General features: G+C 34.2%; 1 pseudogene; it reads left to right on the forward strand.

The window, feature by feature from the left end:
• LOC149556573 (beta-galactosidase 5-like) overlaps positions 1-17,898 on the forward strand; it is a 188,353-nt pseudogene extending 170,455 nt beyond the window's left edge.
• The last annotated feature ends 2,001 nt before the right edge of the window (positions 17,899-19,899 follow it).

Raw genomic sequence — 19,899 nt, forward strand, 5'->3', positions numbered from 1 at the left:
TTTAAATATTTAATTTACAAAATATATTAATTTAAATAATTAGATTTCTCTCTTTAATTAATTTTCGAAGCATTTTTAATAATATAATTATTAATTTAATAAATAACATTATTTAAGATTTATTATTAAAATAAAACTCCTAAATAATTATCATTAAATTAAATAAATATAACTATGCCACAATTAGAACTGTAACTTTATCTTTAAATTTTGGTCGTTTATATTTTATTTTCCTCCAATTTATAAATTAGTACAAGCACTAATTAAAGTATAGTTTATTATTTAAATTAATAACAATAATCAAAGCTCATTGTTTAAATACAACTCTAATTTAATTATTATTAAATAAGTAATTATGATAAAGTAATATTAAATCTCTAATATTTTAATATTTTAATTATCTATTTGTCCAACTTCTCAAATTAGACTTTTAAATTGAAGTACATAGTTAACCAATTTATAATTAATTATATATCATCATATATAAATTTCTCTTTAACCAATTTTTTAAATTTAGATTTCTAAATTTGGATTAATACTTTTAAATTAAAGCACGTATTTAATTAGTTTTTTAATCAATTGAATATTCTCATACTTTAAAATTTTCTTTTTAATCAAATAATATTTAATAATTCTCAATATTATATGATTAACCAAAATATTATAATTGAATCATTAACCAAATAAATCACATAGTGAAATCCACATAAAAGAAAAATTACCAAAACAGACCAAAGCTCAAAATCAAACAACATAGACAAAGATAAACTCACTAGTTTTAAAAGGGTGGAAAGTTAGTTACAAGTCCTCCTTGCAAGACAAGTAGTTAGGCTATGGTTGGGATTGGACTTGAACATTATCTCTCCTTTCTTACCATTAAATTATTGTGATAGGGCATGCTCATCCAGGCAATTTAGGGAAGTCGATGCCCAGTATCTACATTCTACATAAAGACAAGCATGCACATGTATATAAATATATCTAAAATAAACAAAAAATGGTAGGGAGTGGTACATCGTGTAGATCCCAACTAGCAGGCGACTATGACTCCCTCCCTTAACCACATCAAACACGACAAACAAAAAGATATAACCGACATACACACTATATACATCCATGTATGAGGTAAGTACCATAATAATTATAAGTCAAACACCAAATGCTCAAATAAAATAATGTATCATTACAAATATGAATTAATCATCATTAAAGTGTCATTTGACATTGCTATGAAATAAATCACATTTATTAACTATGAATCATTAAAAGCATCATTAATGCACCAGTAACCATAATCATAAAACAACACATGAAATATAGTCAACTAATTAATCATTGTTGATATATCTCTAGTCCAAGTTATGTAATAATATCCTTGAAATTAACACATCCATGAAATAGGCATAAACATAGTTTGGTAAATATAATGGAAAAGTAAACTATGTGTGGGCATTACATTATCTCTAGAAGAAAAAAAGGAATTCATTGCCTTCTTCCAAGAGAAAAAGATAAATTTTGCATGGACATACTTAGACATGCCAAGTTTAGATCTTGATCTCATAATGCATCATTTATCTATTGCACCTAGAGTTAAACAAATCAAATAAAAACTTAGAAAAATACATTCTCATGTTGCATCACTTGTCAAAGCTGAACTAGAAAAGCTTCTAAAATATAGTTTCACTTGTGCTATTGACTACGTTAAATGGATATCAAACATTGTTCTAATCTCAAAGCATGACAAATCTATGTAATGAGCACCCAGGAATGCCCAAAGGTTGAATCAACTGCTGAAATTATATTAATTCTAAAAATGTTGCAATCAAGTACAAAGAGATGTATTCCAAAGGCCAAACCCTAAGGGAATGACGTCTAGAATGTTACAACAGAGAATGAACGTCCTCTATTGCCAAAAAAAGGAGTGTGATTCACACATCCAAGCTCTTATCAAATGCAATTCACAATCATCCCATACAATAATCCCATGCTAAACAATGAGACTCTCACCCCTATTTATCCTATTTCTTCACCCTTCTAGAAAGAACTAAAAAATTAATTAATTGCAAGTGCTAGAAGCTTCCCCCTTCCAATAATTAATGCACTCTCTAGAAACTCCTCTCTTGCAATAATTAATTGTGCTTCTAGAGGCTTCCACCTTTCCAATAATTAATACACACTCTAGACGCATCTCCTTTGTAATACAATAATTAATTAAGTATAAAGCCACCTTTTAATTTTAATTTATTTAATGACTTTATAAGAAATTAATTTAATTTTTTCTTATCCTCCACTTAGACTTTGGAGAATGTGAAGGCCAAAATATGGGATCATTACAAATCCGCCCTCCTTGAAATTGCTTGTCCTCAAGCAATTAAGTAACATAATGGACTCCAACCTCCACCTGGATGCCAATATGTGATATCCATATGGAAGTTAAACCAACTGCAAACCCGCATCATCAGGACCAACCCCTGTAGCCTAGCATTCAAAACTTGTGCTGATGAAGTCAAAATGTCATCATAAGGCAACTCCATAGAAGATCTATGAAACGTCTTCTTCCCTTTATCCATCCACATAATATATATTGGACTAGAATGCATATTATCACCATCATGCATTAAAAAATATGTAGTTGTAGGTGAACCATATGTACTCATGCTAATTGTATCAACAATAGGTGTTGCCGCATTGAAATATATGGACATAGGAACAACATTAACTGTTGCAACAGAAAACTTAATTGAATTTGTAGTTGATGAAAACTCATAATCATTAACATGTGTGCCTTCATTAGAAAATACATCAACCACTGCATTTATACCATTAAACTCCTCATTGGATGCTTCAACTAACATAGAAGTGGCTGCTGATATGATAGTATCCTCGCATTCTCCTAATTCCACTATTGCTAAGTCATCATCCCCTGACAAGGCTTCATATGTGGTCTCCTGAATTTGCATGCATGTCTCTACTATCTCTGTCGAAATGCCCACATCACCAACATCATAGCTGGCTGGCTCTATACGTGTCTCGATCCCACCTGAGAAATTGACTACCTTCTGCTTTGGAGCAACGTACAAATCATCAATGTTGATGCCCATCTATCTAGCCATAAGCTGCAACATCATATTCATTCGCCTATTCTGCTCCTGTTGCATATGTTGCCTCTTCTCTAATGTACCCAATAACTATATGAACATCACATCTTGATCTAGACTAATATACATCTTTATCCTACTATCAATATGATCTCCATAGGATGGCAGGACTTATAGCTCTGATACCACTGTAATGGGCACCCAGGAATGCCCAAAGGCTGAATCAACTGCTGAAATTATATTAATTCTAAAAATGTTGCAATCAAGTACAAAGATATGTATTCCAAAATCCAAACCCTAAGGGAATGATGTCTAGAATGTTACAACAGAGAATGAACGTCCTCTATTGCCAAAAAAAGGACTGTGATTCACACATCCAAGCTCTTATCAATACAATAATCCCCATGCTAAACAATGAGACTCTCACCCCTATTTATCCTATTCCTTCACCCTTCTAGAAAGAACTAAAACATTAATTAATTACAATTTCTAGAATCTTCCCCCTTCCAATAATTAATGCACTCTCTAGAAACTACTCTTGCAATAATTAATTGTGCTTCTAGAGGCTTCCACCTTTTCAATAATTAATACACACTCTAGACGCATCTCCTTTGTAATACAATAATTAATTTAATTAATTAAATATAAAGCCACCTTTTAATTTTAATTTATTTAATGACTTTATAAGAAATTAATTTAATTTTTTCTTATCCTCCACTTAGACTTTGGAGAACGTGAAGGCCAAAAGATGGGATCATTACAATCTATCAGAGTTTGTATAGATTTTCAAGATATAAACTTAGCATGTCCAAAGGATATTTTTCACTCCCCAACATTGATATAATAGTGGATATGATAGCAGGATATGAAATATACTCACTCATGGATAGATTTCTTGGATATAATCAGATTAAAATTGCACCAGAAGATCAAAAAAAGATTGCTTTCACTTGTGCATGGGGAACCTTCTATTGGAATGTGATGCCATTTGGTCTCAAAAATGTTGGTGCCACATATCAAAGGGCAATTACTACAATTTTCCACGATATGATGTACAAGACAATGGAGGACTATGTCAATGATACCTTGGTTAAAAGCACAAAACACAATGCTCACCTTCAAGATTTGGAACCCATCCTAGATTGTATGGAGATATTCAATCTTAGACTCAACCTCAAGAAATGTGCATTTGGTGTAACATTTGGGAAACTACTTGGTTACATTATCTCTACAAAAGGAATTGAGGTCAATCGAGAGAAGTTCAAGAAATCATGGATAGGCCTCCACCCCATAATATTAGTTAGATAAGGGGCTTATAAGGAAGACTTCAATCCATTCATAGATTCATCTCATAGCTAGCAGATAGGCCACAACCTCTTACCAAGACTCTTTATAAAGGTGTGAAATATAATTGGAGCCAAGATTGTGATCAAAGTCTAACACAAATAAGGCAATACCTTACTAATCCACCAATCCTGATGCCTCCTATCTACAGGAAGCCTCTTATTCTATACATCTCAACAATAGAGTCATCTCATAGTGTGTTCCTAGCTCAAGAAGACAATGATAACAAGGAAAGAGCTATATCTACTATTTGAGTCACATGTTGATTTATTATCAAATGAATTATAGTATCATTGAGAAGGCTTTCTTGGTAGTCATGTTTTCTTCCCAAAAGCTAAGACACTGCATGCTCACTCATACTACATGACTGGTTGTTAAAACTGATCCACTAAAGTACTTACTCAACAAGGCAGCTCTAACAAGAAGGTTAGCCAAGTGGTTCATGATCTTAAGAAAGTTTGACATTCAATATATTAAGAGAAAATCTATCAAAGGATAAGCAATCGTTGATCAATTAGTAGAAGCACCAATGCAGAGTCTTCTTTTGCTAAAAAATGACTTTCTTGATGAATCAATTCTAATGCTCACACACCAAACTTGGGTGATGTTCTTTGATAGTTCCTTCACACAACAGGGATCCGATGTCAAGCTCTTATTCATAACACCATAGAGGAAATCAAATACTCCAAAACCTGCAAACAATGCCATCTCCATGGAAATTTGATTGACACTCTAGCCAAGGAGCTAATTCCATTTATCACGCTATGGCCATTCCAACAATAGGCATTTGATGTTGTGGGTTAGATTCACTTGTCTTCTTCAAAATGGACATAAGTTCATCATTATAGCTATAGACTACTTCACTAACTGGGTAGAGGCAATCCCTCTCTCTATAGAAAATGGAAAAACTATAGCTCTATTCATCATGAATTAGATCATATGCAAGTATGGTGTACCTTCCTCCATCATTACTAACAATGGAGGATAGTTTTAAAATAAGGATCTTAAAGAATTGTGCAAAAAGTTTAGAATCATGCAACATTGATCTTCTATTTATTACCCCCAAGGTAATGATCAAGCAGAGGCATCTAGCAAGGTGATCCTTAAGATCTTGCACAATTAACAAATTTGGAAGGGATTGGCATCTTTAGATTAATCTAGGTTTATGGGCTTACAGAACAAGTATCAAAACTCCAATGGTTACAATGCCCTTTGCTTTGGTAGATGGAGTGAATGTTGTGCTTCTAATTGAGGTTGAGATTCCTACTTTGAGAATCTACATGGAGGGCCTCATTACTAATGATGACTATAGACTATCTTAGTTTCAAGAGCTAGAATTATCAGATGAATGTCGACAAGTGGTGTGTAATCATCTTTGAGCTTGTCAATAGTGTATGTTTAGAAGCTACACTAAGAAAGTTAAGTTGCATGACTTCCAATTAGGTGATCTTGTTTTGAGAAAAAATCCTAAGAATCAACAACAATAGGTACACAAAGGTAAATTCAAACCCAATTGGCTTGGTCCATACATAGCTATTATGGTGGTTAGGTCTAGTGCTTACGAACTTTTGACAATTGAGGGAGAGATGTTGAAGAAGCCCATCAACACTCTCCATCTAAAGTAGTTCTACAACTGATTTGATTCCAAAAGCTCTTTTTATATACTTAAAAGTCCTTTAAAAAGTCTAAAAATTGCAAAAAATCCTTAAAAAAATTATTATCTTGGTGAAAATCTAGCAATAGGTGCCTTCATAATACCAAAAAAATTGAAAAAGAAAAAAGTTTCATTAATGAAAACCTAACAAATAGGCATCATGGTAGAAAAAATAGAATCTCTGCCAAGAAGGTGAAAACCTAGTAAACAGGCATCATGGTAGCAAAAAAATAATCTCTTCCAAGAAGGTGAGAACCTAGTAAACATGCATCTCTTATTTCAAATTCTACATCTTATAGCGCATCTTTTAGCTTCTTGTATAGTTTCTACTTTTGTTCATGCATCCATAGATTGAATCTTGTCATAACTTGGAGGCAACACCCTATAGTGTCATAGGAATCTCTCTTCTTGCATCAGTCACCAATTATTCTAACTATGTCCTCCTTCTATTGCTAGTGTCACTTTTGATATTCCTTTCATGGAAGATCTCTTGTGTTAATCACTATTGTCACTTGTGTCATTTTTGAGATTCCTCTCATGGAAGATCTCTTGCGGCAGTCACTAGTTGTTCTAACTATTTTTGCCTACTCTCTCTTATGTCTCTATTGAGATTCCTCTCACTAGAAATCTCTTAAGCTTTAATCACCAGTTGTTCTAATTGTGTCTACTTACTATCACTTGTGTCACTTTTGAGATTCCTCTCACAGAAGATCTCTTAAGCTTTAGTCACTAATTTTCCTAACTATGTCTATCTATTGTCACGTTGTTTCCTACCAAGGTTATTCTTACTAAAGATTCCTCTTTGACTTTAGTCACTAGTTGTTCTAACTGCATCTATCTACTACTGTCACCCTATTGAAGAGATTTATTTCATATATGTTTTGAACATTGACACTTCACATCCATTGTATAACATAGAAAATGAACTCAAAATGATGAATTTGTTTTGGATATGCTGAGATTTTCTTCTTTTTGTTTTCTTTTGCTTTATCATGTCCCTTTGAGCAACTTGATGATATCACTTTCAACTAGAGAAGCAAAGACTAGGGGTATGATCTTTTCTTTGCTTTCTATTTGATGGTTTAGTTCTAATGATTTGAAGCATCCATATAAAAGGGGTGTCCCCCATAAGAGCCTCTATCTCATATTGGATGGCCATGTGTACGTCGAATCATTTTATATGGACTCTTCATTGAGGTTGGTTCTTTTCCTTTCTTGTTTGAGTGAGTTCTCTACACTATAGTAAATATCGATACTTGTCCTGCTAAGTGAATGTATGGGTTACTTCGAGTATACCAAGCACATTTCTGTCTAGGTTACAAACACAAGGATCATTGTAGATAGAATACATATTGATTATTTAGCATAAGAAGGATCTCTCATGTGTCTAATGTGTCTAAATGCAAGAAATATTCTAGTCATCCTAGTGTTTATGCTCTAATGCTTAAGTTAGCTTGCTACATTAAAAGGGACAAATGTTCGAGTCATTCTAGCTTCTTGTGCCTCAAATGCTTACACTTAATCCTATCAAAACTAGAACATGTGTCATATTCATATCTCCATGATTGAAATGTTAGTGGGAATTGTATGACATTTGGGATTTAGTTAAATGCTCAGTGATGATAATTTTTGAAGCTTGGTAGCCAAACTTAGGGTTGCATCTAGCATAGGACTGCATTACATAAGCACATGGTTTGATCATTGATTTACTTGTATTCTTTATGATGAGGGAGTGTTGGTTTCTTTAAAGTATCGAATTTCTTCATGACTACACAAGTGTTTAGTTCTTTAGTTTGTACTATCAATTTTCATGGGATATATGTCACCATCAACAAAATGGAACACTACATGAGATGTTAGTTCATTCACATTTTACATTTCATCTACATTCCATCATGATTCACCTCATCTACACTATATTCATACATCTTATCAAATTTACATTCATAATCATATCATTAACATCTCATGTACAACAAACTATAAAGAAAGAAAGATGGCATATGTGAAGATACTCAAATAAAAAATATTGTATATATGTGTGAAGTCAATTGTGTACATCACTACAAAATTGCACGCTACTCGAGCACTGTCAATCTCAATATGATACAAAATGGTGCTAGCACATCAATCAATACATGGCCAGAGAAAAATTAGAAGAAAGTAAGCTAACTCTCTCCTTCTCCCTCACCTCTAGTTGGCAGAGGAGGAGGAGGAGGCATATCTAGTCTTTTTGGAGGCCATGCACCTCCTAACTCTCAAGCATACTAGGAAAATTGGAGCACTTGCTATGCCTCATCTGGCACTACCACAACATATACCACATAATAGTACATTGCTCTCACTGACTACAACTGAATCTCATCCTACTGCTACTCTAATCTATGAGCCGCTCGCTCTAGGTGCTCTCACAATCTATGGTCTCTCAATTCCAATTTGATATCTATGTGTCTCACACTAAAAGCTATATATACATATCTCCCAACTGTCGTTGTGATGTCTTCACCTAATCTCTAGATCTTTTAAAGGCATCTTGGATCTGTGCTAGGATATCTCTGCGTTGTGGCTCAGTAGTAGGTTGATCCTACATCTCCTCCTCACCCATCTCCTGCTCTAGTTGCTTGGCCAACCACTTAGCCTCTATGTGTGGCCTCTGTGTATCTCCTTTGATCACTCCTAGGGATCCCATCTCATCGCGAGGACATCTATGTCCTATCCCACTACCACCAACACCTACATCATCTCCCATCTGCTAGGGAGGAATATGAACCTATTGGTTCCCCTATCTTGGTCTCTCCTACTATGGCTAATGTAGTGGTGGCTGTGGTGCTTACACTGGTTGTATGGGTATGACCATCCCCACTGGGTCTATGAATTGAGGGAAGGGATGACTTGCAAAGTATGCTTGATATGCTAGTGTCTCTACTATAGTTGGCATGTAGTTCCACTAGGTTGCTACTAGGGTACACACATCAATTATTGATTGGCCCTAGTCTAATCTAACTAACCACCCATGATCTACATCTCTAGAAAATTGCACATATGAGCAATACTTCTAGAGATGTCTTGTAGTCAACCATATTGTCACCAAATTCATATCAATGAGTATCTCTCTATAACCTGCACAGAGTGACCAATCAGTGGTCAAGATGCAAACATATATCCCAGCTCTGTAGGTGTATCATCTCATGGCTCTATCTCCCTACATAGTCTCCACACCAGAACTACTAGGCCATCTAGCCAACCTCTACACTACTCAATCTTCCCCAGAGCTATCTGGGTCAACTAGCCTTAATATCTACATACATATGGCTCTAGGGGTTATCTCTTATCTGCAAAAATGGGTCTTGTAATGGGAAAATGCTCCCATGCCCATACCTAAAGAACATAGACCCCAGTGGCTATACTCTTCCTCTCATGATATACGATCTGTGTATCTCATGGAACATATGGGTAAGTATGCATTGACCCCATCTATATCGCTCAGGTGCCTCTAGCATCAACTACAACATCTATCCCCATCTGCACTCTAAACAATGTTGGCCTCTATCAGGCATTAGAAAGTAGCTGATGAATATACCCAATATTGTCACCAACCTATGAGTAGGTATGTATATGTGCACTAGCTCATCCCATGTGATGATCTGCCTATGATAAGATCCTCCTAGAAAATGGCTCTCGGTGCCATTGTACTTGTCCATGGCATTATGTCATACACTACTCGTGGCCCATGGAATGGTATACAAAGTATCTTGTAAATGTCCTTCAGGGTGATATTCATCTCTCCCTAGGGCAAATGGAAGGTGTTCATCTCTAAATGGAAATGATCAACTAGTGTAGTCAATAGGTCATGATTCACCTACAATGCAGGAATCTAGCAAAGACATGACAATCCAATGGCGTCAATATGTGCCATGTCAGCATCATCCAACTCTCATAACAAGGATCTATAAGATGGATAATACGATCTAAATTTGACATTAGGAAAGCTAACCTATAGACACGAAAATAACATGCACAAGATCAATCTTAGATAAGAAAAAATGATGAACAAAAGTGCAAAATATCAACAACAAATCAAGTTTCCAACATTTAAAATTTCAAATTACACTAGATTTATGCATGAGATTCCATCTTCTCATGTGAGCTTGCACTTTTTCATGTGAGAAAGTTCAAAATACAAAGCTAACAAACAACCCAGTTTAGAGTTTCTTGTGTGAGAGATGGGTATCCTCTGCATGACGAAACCCATAGTACCCAATGAAGAAGTATTGGCTTGGTACTTCTTTGTGCGAAAGGAGATTGGAGTCACATGAGGAATGACATCCTTATGCGAGAACTAACATGACAACATTCAAAATGCCCTAAAAACATGCTAAGATGACTCAAAACATGAAAAAAATTCAATGCAAAGCGAGATTATCAATGACTCACTAGAGGTCTATAGTCTGATGACCAGTTATGTCACCTGGAGCACTTGAATCAATGCATACACATGGGGACCACAATCTTTCTCCTTAAAGCTCTCTTCTTCACTAAAGAAAAAAACACATTTGAATTGGAAATGACCCTTTGGGCCCTTATATAGGTGTTGACCTAATTCTTCAAAGTGCTCTACTTGTTGTCAAAATCACCTCCTAACTAATTTGGCTACTTTGAACCCATTTTTGGGATCAATTTCAAAACCTGACACACTTAAATAGCTCAAAATCACATTTTAAAATTTTGGGGCCAACACAATCAAACACTTGTGCAATCAATTTTTTGATACATTGTGAATCTTGGAATCTTTTCATATCACATTTTCTTCAAATTTTCCAAATTTTTTGGGGTCAACTTTGGTCAAACTTGGTCTTTTGGACTCAAAATCACTTCGAATTCACTCCAAATTTTCTTCAGACTTCTCTAATCTAATCTAAATTATTCTAAATCTTAGATTTCTTTAGTATTTCTCAATATACTACTCTGCATCATTGTTCTGGTGTGTCATATTTTGATTTTTCTCCCGAAGGGTGCTAGATGATTACATCATTAAATCTTTGAAAACTAGCTTCAACTCAATCTGAATCTTATGTCCTCATCACTCAAGGCATCTCATCACTCGGGGCATTTTTTCCCCTCTATCTAGCATCGTAGATCATCTATCTCATCTTTTGATTAGTTGATCACATCTTATAGTAGTCCTTATTAGAGTTCAATGGACAAGTATTGGGACAGTCTAACCCTAAACCCTAAGGATCAAGCCTTGTTCTAGGGATGATTCTATGACTCATGATAGGTCTTGTTATCTCTTTTTATGGACTATATTCAGGTGTTCTATCTTGACTATGGGGGATTAAGCTTTGTTCTGGAGATAATCCCTAATTCTTGTTGAGGATTAAGCTTCATTCTCGAGATAATTCTAACTCTTGCTAAGAATTAAGCCTCATTTTAGGGACAATTCTAAGCTCTTACTTTTGATCACTATTCAATGGATAAGTATTGGGGCAGTCTAACCTTGACTCCTAAGAATTAAGCCTCGTTTGAGGGATAATTCTATGAATTGTGATTAATCTTGTCATCTTTTAATGGATAGGTATCAAGACAATCTAACCCTGACTCCTAAGAATTGAGTCTCATTCTGGGAACAATTCTATGAAGTTTGACAATATTTTTTCTATCAACTTCAGTATCTATGGGTTCTGTTTGGATTCCCTCAGGTTAAGCTTCATTCTAGAGATAACCTTAAAAATCTTATCAATCTCGGTATCTAGGTGTTCTATCTAGATCCCCTAAGGTTAAGCTTTGTTCTAGAGATAACCTTAAAAACCTTATCAATTGGTCCCCGTATCATCAATTTCAAAACCAATCTCATTTCTTGATCTATGCTTCATACTTCTAATTTCTTTGAATCAAATGTGTTGCTCGCACATTCATTCAAAGAGGGGCAAATGTAATACCCCAAAATTGGCACATTGCCATGCTAAACTAATTCTAGTCTATTTAATTAATCCTAAGTCCTATTTTACTAGGCAATTTTCATTCTAATAATTGCTACTTCACGTAAGTGTCAAATGCAAAAAATCCCTAATCTATGTTAATTACACTCTTTATTTAATTCCTAAATATTGACTCAAATTAGGTACATTAAACCTATTAATTAAGTTTAATTTAATTATAAGTCTTCATACTTTAATTAAATTAAAATCACCTTTTTAGCTAATGTACAAGAGAATTAAATGTATTTTATTTAATAAGATATATCCTCATTTTAATTTATTGAATTTAATTATTTAATTAATTAAGATTATCTATTTATGAGGCCATATTTAATTTTGTTAAATTAAATGTACTATCCAAATTCTTTCTTCAGTTCAGAAATGGAAACTTTGAGTGAACTAGAATTGGAAATAGAATTTACTCAATTAACTCTTTCTCACACTCAGAAGTGAACCACTTAACTTCATTTGCACAAGTTTCCACTCTAGCTAAATCTCATTTCCAATCTTGACCCTACATTCAAATTGATCTTGGTCATTGATCACGTTGTGGGATTCTATTTAAGAAGCCTTCAATTCCTAAGTATAGAGGATAACAATTAATAGTATTGAACTTATCCTGAATTAATTACTCTAGAATTTACATTCATAGCATTGTTATTGTAGCATAATAATCTCATTCTAGCTTAAAATGCATACATTTAGTATAATTTTCTCTCTTTTATTTCTAGATTAATTGCATACATTTAGCCTTAATATTGCATCTCATTTAGCTTAAATAAATCCTTCATTCTAGATGTTTGGTTGCTAGCTTCTCAGTCTGAGAGAAATAGCATAATCATTCTAGTTACAAGGAAATAGATTAGCTTTCTGAATTGTTTCAGATGAACAACCCAATGTTCATTTCAGGATGATTCTGCATATAATGATCATGTTGAAGGGTGTGAAGATCAGGGCCTACATTTCCCACATACAATAACATGTATGTAAAACCTTATCCTAGGACAATTTAAGTCTGAATAAGTCTTTAATTGGCTATCCATGCAAGATTAAGTATATTTGGAACTTCTTTGATAGTGAACATGGGAAATGAGAGTACGGTAGAGCAATTTCATGTGTAACCATGAACTTCGCCAACATGATTGCAAGTAATTGAATGGTGTTCAATGTTTATATTTATTTCTCAAATTAATTTGAAAATAGGTGCACATTTAAATATACATATCATATATAGATTGAGGTTCTTCTTTTTCTTTAAATTGACAACTTTCTTTAATACACTAGTAACAACATGGAGCATTGAAAGAAAATTGTTGAATGGTGCAAAATTCATTTTGCTAGTTGTGACACATAATGATCAAAATATGTATAAAATCATTATACAATATGTATAAAATCTCCTTAGGACATCTCCTTAAGATTAAGACACCCCCTTAAAACATCATAATTCACATCCTCTTCAGACATCCCCTTAATACATCATAACTTTGGATCTCTTTAGAAATCTACTTAAGACATTAGTTATCTATTTATTTATCTTGCATGTATGAAAATGTGTATGATGTTAGATTAATTTCTCTAACTTACATGTGTGTATGCCATTAAATTTAGATTAATTTCTTTTGAATTACATGTATGTAATATATGTATGACATTAAAGTACATTAAAGTTATATATTAATTGCTTTTAACTTACATGTATGGAATGTAATTGTTGAATAATATGGAACTTCTATATAAGATATCCAAATTTATTGTAAGTTATCTATTTATTATGTACCACCATTAGTATGCAAACCTTGCATGTTGGGTGTAGGAAAATATGTCGGTTGGGACCAAAAGATAAAATATTGTCACAAATCGAAACGTGTTGGAGCAGTCCTTCAAAACAAAATATTTCTTATGCTTGATTAATCATTGATCTACACCAAAATCATTCATATGCCATGATAGGCATATGTAAATGCTACTACTACCATTAATGCCATTGTTGAACCAAATCAATCAAAAGTTGTACCAAATTGTCCAAAAATATGACAACAAGGACTCCAACTATAATCCAATTACAAAGAGCCAATATCCTACTTCCTTTTTTAATGCAAGTCCCTTAGTTGATCACCATTATATGTATCACTAATTTTTTTGAGAAAAGATCACTTTTCTAATTTAATCTAGATTTCATTTTTTTCTAAGTTGAACTTTGTGAATTTCATAAAACTTGATGCACACTTTAACTAACTCCACAAATTTGTACTCTAATACCATTGTACTAATCCTAATGAAATATTGATCCAATTTCCTTCTTCCTTTCTAAAAAAATGATCAAATAGTTGGCATATGGTTTTCAATGTTTCATTTTTAGACTTGCAAGCATTATTCAAAATTACAAGATTGAACATGCAATTCACAAGAACGGTTTACCATTGGAAATGTTCTTTTAGTATTTACATACTTACAAAGTCTTAAATTGATTTCTAAATGAACATCTTCTATTGTTAAAATGAACTAGAGAAATCAAGAAAGAATTTCTAAACTAGAATGTACTAAAATTTGAAAATATTTAATGTGCACCTTTCAAAAGACTCCTCACTCAATAAATACCAAGTTCAAATCCACTTCAAACAACATGCAAAAATAATCTTCTAAGATTGAGTTCAATTTCAAGTTCACTACTGACATCCTTTCATGTGAAGTTAAAAATCTACCGATGATATACTTGGTTCTTCCTTTGGGAGCCAAGCCTCTAGACTCTTTTTCAAAAGTGTTGGTGGACAAGTTCAATAGGAAGTTTAAGGGGTGGAAAGGGTCCATCTTGAGTCAAACAAGGAAGATTCAATTGATTAAGAAAAATCTTCAAAATCTCCCAGCTTATGCTCTAAGTCTTTTTCAGATACCAAACAAATATGTGGAGGTCATTGAAAGAATTCAAAAGAGGTTCCTTTGGTCAAGGGCTAAAGACCACAAAAGAATTCCCCTTATCTCTTGGGATAAATTTTTCCTTCCAAAGAGAAGGGGGGATTGGGACTTAGGAAATCAAGGCTCTTTAATAATGTCCTCCTTGCTAAGAAGATAAGGAGAAATTTTCAACAGTATGGTGAATGGTGCAAGGTGCTTCAAGCTAAATATATTTTTAATTCACCAAGATTGACTAATTATCTTTACTCGAAGTATATCCCAAACACCTCCCACATTCAAAATAGCCTTTTGAAAGTCAAAAATACTGCTAGGATGAGAATTAAATAGAAAGTTGGGAAGAGAAACCAGATCAGATTCTAGGAGGATAACTGGCTGAGTGGAGAGCCTCTAAATTCTTTCAATGATCTCACTGCTTGGAAGGATTTATGTGAAGCCAGATTTGGTATGAAAGTGGAGGACTATTGGATGGATGGAGCCTAGATAAATTTGACTGTTATTAATCCATCCTTAACCAAATTATGTTTCTCTTGAGCTCTACTTCTTTAAATATGGAACCAAATATGATCATTTGGAATGGTAATTCATTTGGATTATTATCAATGGTCTCAGCTTATCTTGCTAGTCTACAAGAGAAGAATGATACTTTTAATTAGAAAAAAGTTTGGAGCTCCATTCTCATTCCAAAGATCAATGTTTTCCTTTGGCTCGCATTGCAGAACATAATTCTTACCATGGATAATCTCAACAAGAGGGGTATCATTATCCCTAATATGTGTTGTCTTTGCAAAGCTAATGTAGAATGTGTTGACCACCTATTCTTCCATTGTCCTTTTTCTTCTCAAATTTGTGTTGAGATCCTGACAAAATTTGGGGTACTCTGATATTTCCCAAGGATTATTTCTGACTGCTTTACCCAAAGACCCACCCCTCCCTAACTTCTCCCATGTTCACCTTTGTATGGGGCCTATCCTCTCCTCATGTTATTTGGAGTATCTGGAAAGAAAGAAACAATAGGATCTTTAGTAATTCTGCCTCCCCCCAACGTAGTGTCCTCTAAGGTTCTAAGTGTCATTTTGGAAAATGATAAATTGGGAACAATCTCATGTACAGGGTGGTAGGAGATCCTCCACAAGAAGAAAAAAGGGAAAGATCCTACTAAGGGAAGGGATGAATATTGGTGGACCCTCACCCCTCTTGGTTGGAAGAAAGAAAATTTTGATAAGGTAGCCAAGGGCAATCTTGGGCTGGTTGGGTGTGGGAGAGTGATAAGAGACTCTATTGGTCATGGTTGGGAAAGAGTGGCACTCCCTTTGGATGTTTAGACTAACCATGTTGCAAAAGCCATGACTACCCTCCAAACTACTAAACTTACTAAAGAGAGAGGTGTTTCAAAACTTTGGCTAGAGAGAGATTCACTCAACATTGTGAAATGCCTTAAAGGCCAATTTGATCCTTCTTGGACCATAGACAACATTATAAAAGAAAATATTTCTATCCTCAAGACCTTTGAGGATTACTTCATAATTCATACTTACCATGAATCCAATGAGGCTACTAACTTCATGGCCAACTTGGCTATTTAGTTTCAAAGCTTGCAAAGAGGGAATGAAAACCTTCAATATCCACTCATCTTAAGAATCAATCATTATGTGATGGTTAGGGTTAAGGGGGTTATCATTAAAGATAGTGATGTATGCTAAGTTGGATATGCTTTTTATTATGAGTGGTGAGGTGGCAATGGTACTCGCCATAATTATGCCTTTTTCTCACACGAATTTTGGATTTTTTTGTTATTTATTGAATTTCTTTTCATCTCTTGGTTTAGCTTTACATATAGAGTGAAGAGAATGGGAGGGCCAAAGAAGACATTGAGAGCCTACTAGATGTGATAATGGAGGAAGAAAACACAAATTTGGGAAGTGTTGAGAAAAGGGGGTATTGCTACTTTCCTAAAGAAGTTGCATGGGGGTTGTCCCAAAGTCACCCAATTGTTTCTATAGAATTGGAATGAGGGTTGCTTGACTATGAATGGAAGGAAGTACTCCATCACTGGGGAGTATATCTCCAAGCCCACAAGCATCCCAATCATTGGTAAGAATTTTTATAGAGACATGAAGATCTCTAACTCTATAGTGGACACCTTCCCAAAGATGCCCAAGGAGAAGAAGAAAATAGTGAAGGAAAAAAGTATTACCTACTCTCAGCCCAAGTCCTTGAAGAAATTTTGGAGGATTATTCTTAGGGCCATTGTTTCCTATATTACCCTTGATGATAGATTCTCTAGTGTTTACACATATCATTTTTTTATGCTTAATCACTCTAGGTATAACATTAAGATTTATATTCCTTTTTATTTGTATTCCTCACTACACAATAGCATTAATGGGGTTAGAGATCAGAATATTACCAATGCTCCCTTCATGATGGCCTCATGCTTCTCATTTATGAAGACATTAAAGCTAACAATGTAGGGAAGTTCATTGAAACCAAGACTATAGAGGCTAATGGTGACGATTCTGATGAGGATGACGATTCCTCAGATTGGGAGGACATTGATGGCCCTAACTTTGATGAGGACTCTAAGCTAAGCAAGAGAAAGAAGAAAAATGCCAAAAGGAAAACTTTCAGATATCAACTTCAAAAAAGGGTGAACAAGGACAACCTTGCTAACTTTGAAGATGATCTCATCTCCAGTGAGGATGATATAGACATAGATTTGGAGGTTTTGTACATGCCTAGGAAGACTATCACTACTAAGAAAAAGAGGAACGATAAAAATCCCTTGAAACCCTATAAGAAGAAAGGAAGGGAGTCATCTTCTAAGAAAGACGAGGAGGAGGGTGAGGAGATGGAAATGACAGGGGAGGAAGAGGTTGTGATAAAGACCCCCAAGGAAAAGAAAAAGTAGCCACATTAAGAGGAGACCATAAGAATTGAGGAGGATAGGGAGTAGAGCCCTATCAACAATATGGACCTGGGAGACCAATAGGAGTTTGAGACTCCCACCAACCCTGTGGAATAACAAATGAAAGACAAAAATGAGACAATTACTGCCTGTACTAAAGGGAGGGTGATAACTTGGAAAAACATGAACATGGACAACATTCACCTGGGGATAGCCAGAGAAACTATCAACCTACAAATTCATGAAGACCTAAAAGGGAAGGTGAAACTCTAGAAGCTCATTGACCTAACTATCTTAACGATGAGTGAATTCAGCAAGGAAGATAACTTCAATTTTCTCAACAATGCTAAAAACAACATGATGGACAATTTTAGGTTCATTAAATGGTTGTTCCACCAAATTTTTGAGATTAAGGAAAGGAGGAGTCTGTTGGAAGAAAAGAAGACCTATGTGGAAGGGGACATAGCTAAGTCTAACTAGTACGCTAACCTTGCTACCTTCTATAGCTTGCAAGCTCCAGTGTTGGATCTTAACAACAAAGTGAATGCCAACAAGCTACTCTATGGGGCATAGCTAACCAGAGCTACCTTATCCTAAAAGCCTCCAATGAAAACCTCAAGGATCTTATTAGCAGATTGGAGGGAAAGGGAATGTAAAAGGAAATGATCATTGCAGATGATGGGGGTGCTAGAGCTGATAAAAAAGGCCCATGAGTAGGACTAGGTCCAATAAGAAGAAGAAAGTCTTTGAGTACAACAATGAGCTCATTGAGATCAAAGAGGCTACAAGAAAGATGGACACTCTAGAGAAGGAGGTTGCAAACATCCTTATGAACATAGACTCCTAGTTCTAGTTGTCTCTTTTGTGTTGTTTTAGGTTGTCCCTATGTTGATGGCCTTCCTAGCTAGACTTTTTGGTCCCTGTCCTTTTTAGCTCTATTTTTTGTTAGCTTGGTCTTTTAAGGCTTTATTCTCTAGCATTATAAAGGGCTCTAGGGGCCCTTACAAACCAATTTTCTTTATATAAAACAGTCTTCTAAGATCAAACCACTAGTTAAATCTTTTATTCATTTTCTCAATACATTGTATTTGACAAACAAAATACAACTAAACTTCATATTTTTCTATTAAGGTTTAGAAAATTTTCACCCTTATTACATATCGATTATTCTTATGAAAAAACTTTGCAATATTTGTCTATAAAGAATTATTCAATCATTTACCTCCATAACTCATTCTTCATCATTAAATTTATTTGATCCCTATCATTATGCTTCTTGTCACTTTGTTTTACTCACATAACCTAACACAACTTTTAGCACAAAAAAAATTCCAAACTTTTAAAATAAAATTAAAATTAACTTTGATTGTAAATGTAGAAAAAAAGTCCAATAAACCCAAGAAAAATAGAAGCCCATTTGAATAAATGACTTAGCAAAATATTTTTCTTCACCATAGGATAGCAAGTCAACCATTATTTTTTTCAACCTTGATGTATGGATAGACATTATAGCTGTACCAAAATTTGGTTATAAAATTTACATGAGTGCTTCAAAAGTATGGGTAAACATAGAAAACCCATGCATCCAACCCAAAAATAATTCACAAATTTTCAAATCAAAAAATTGTTGATGTAATTTTCTAACTAGTAGTCTCCATAGCCTTAACCAACTATTGGACGTGAAAAATATAAAACATATTTCAATGATAATACTTTTATGCTTATGTCCACTAATACATAATCAATTCAACACAATCTTGCAAAGTTAGTAAAGTTGGCGTTTATCCATCTTTTTTAATACACTGTATAGAGTTCTTTTGCTAAATTAAAATCAATTCATCTTAATGAATCATTCAACATGAACCAAGATAACATCAATCATGATAAAAATTAGCAAGAGCACTCTAATTTCCTACAAATAAAAGAATAAATAAGTATCTATTCAAAACAAAAAATATACAACATAACTTCAATGATAACCAATTGAACACAAACTTGGAAGTA

The sequence above is a fragment of the Cupressus sempervirens genome, chromosome 5 (assembly GCF_028749045.1).
Source record: "Cupressus sempervirens isolate cs-2001-9-10 chromosome 5, ASM2874904v1, whole genome shotgun sequence".
NCBI classification, from domain to species: Eukaryota; Viridiplantae; Streptophyta; class Pinopsida; order Cupressales; family Cupressaceae; genus Cupressus; species Cupressus sempervirens.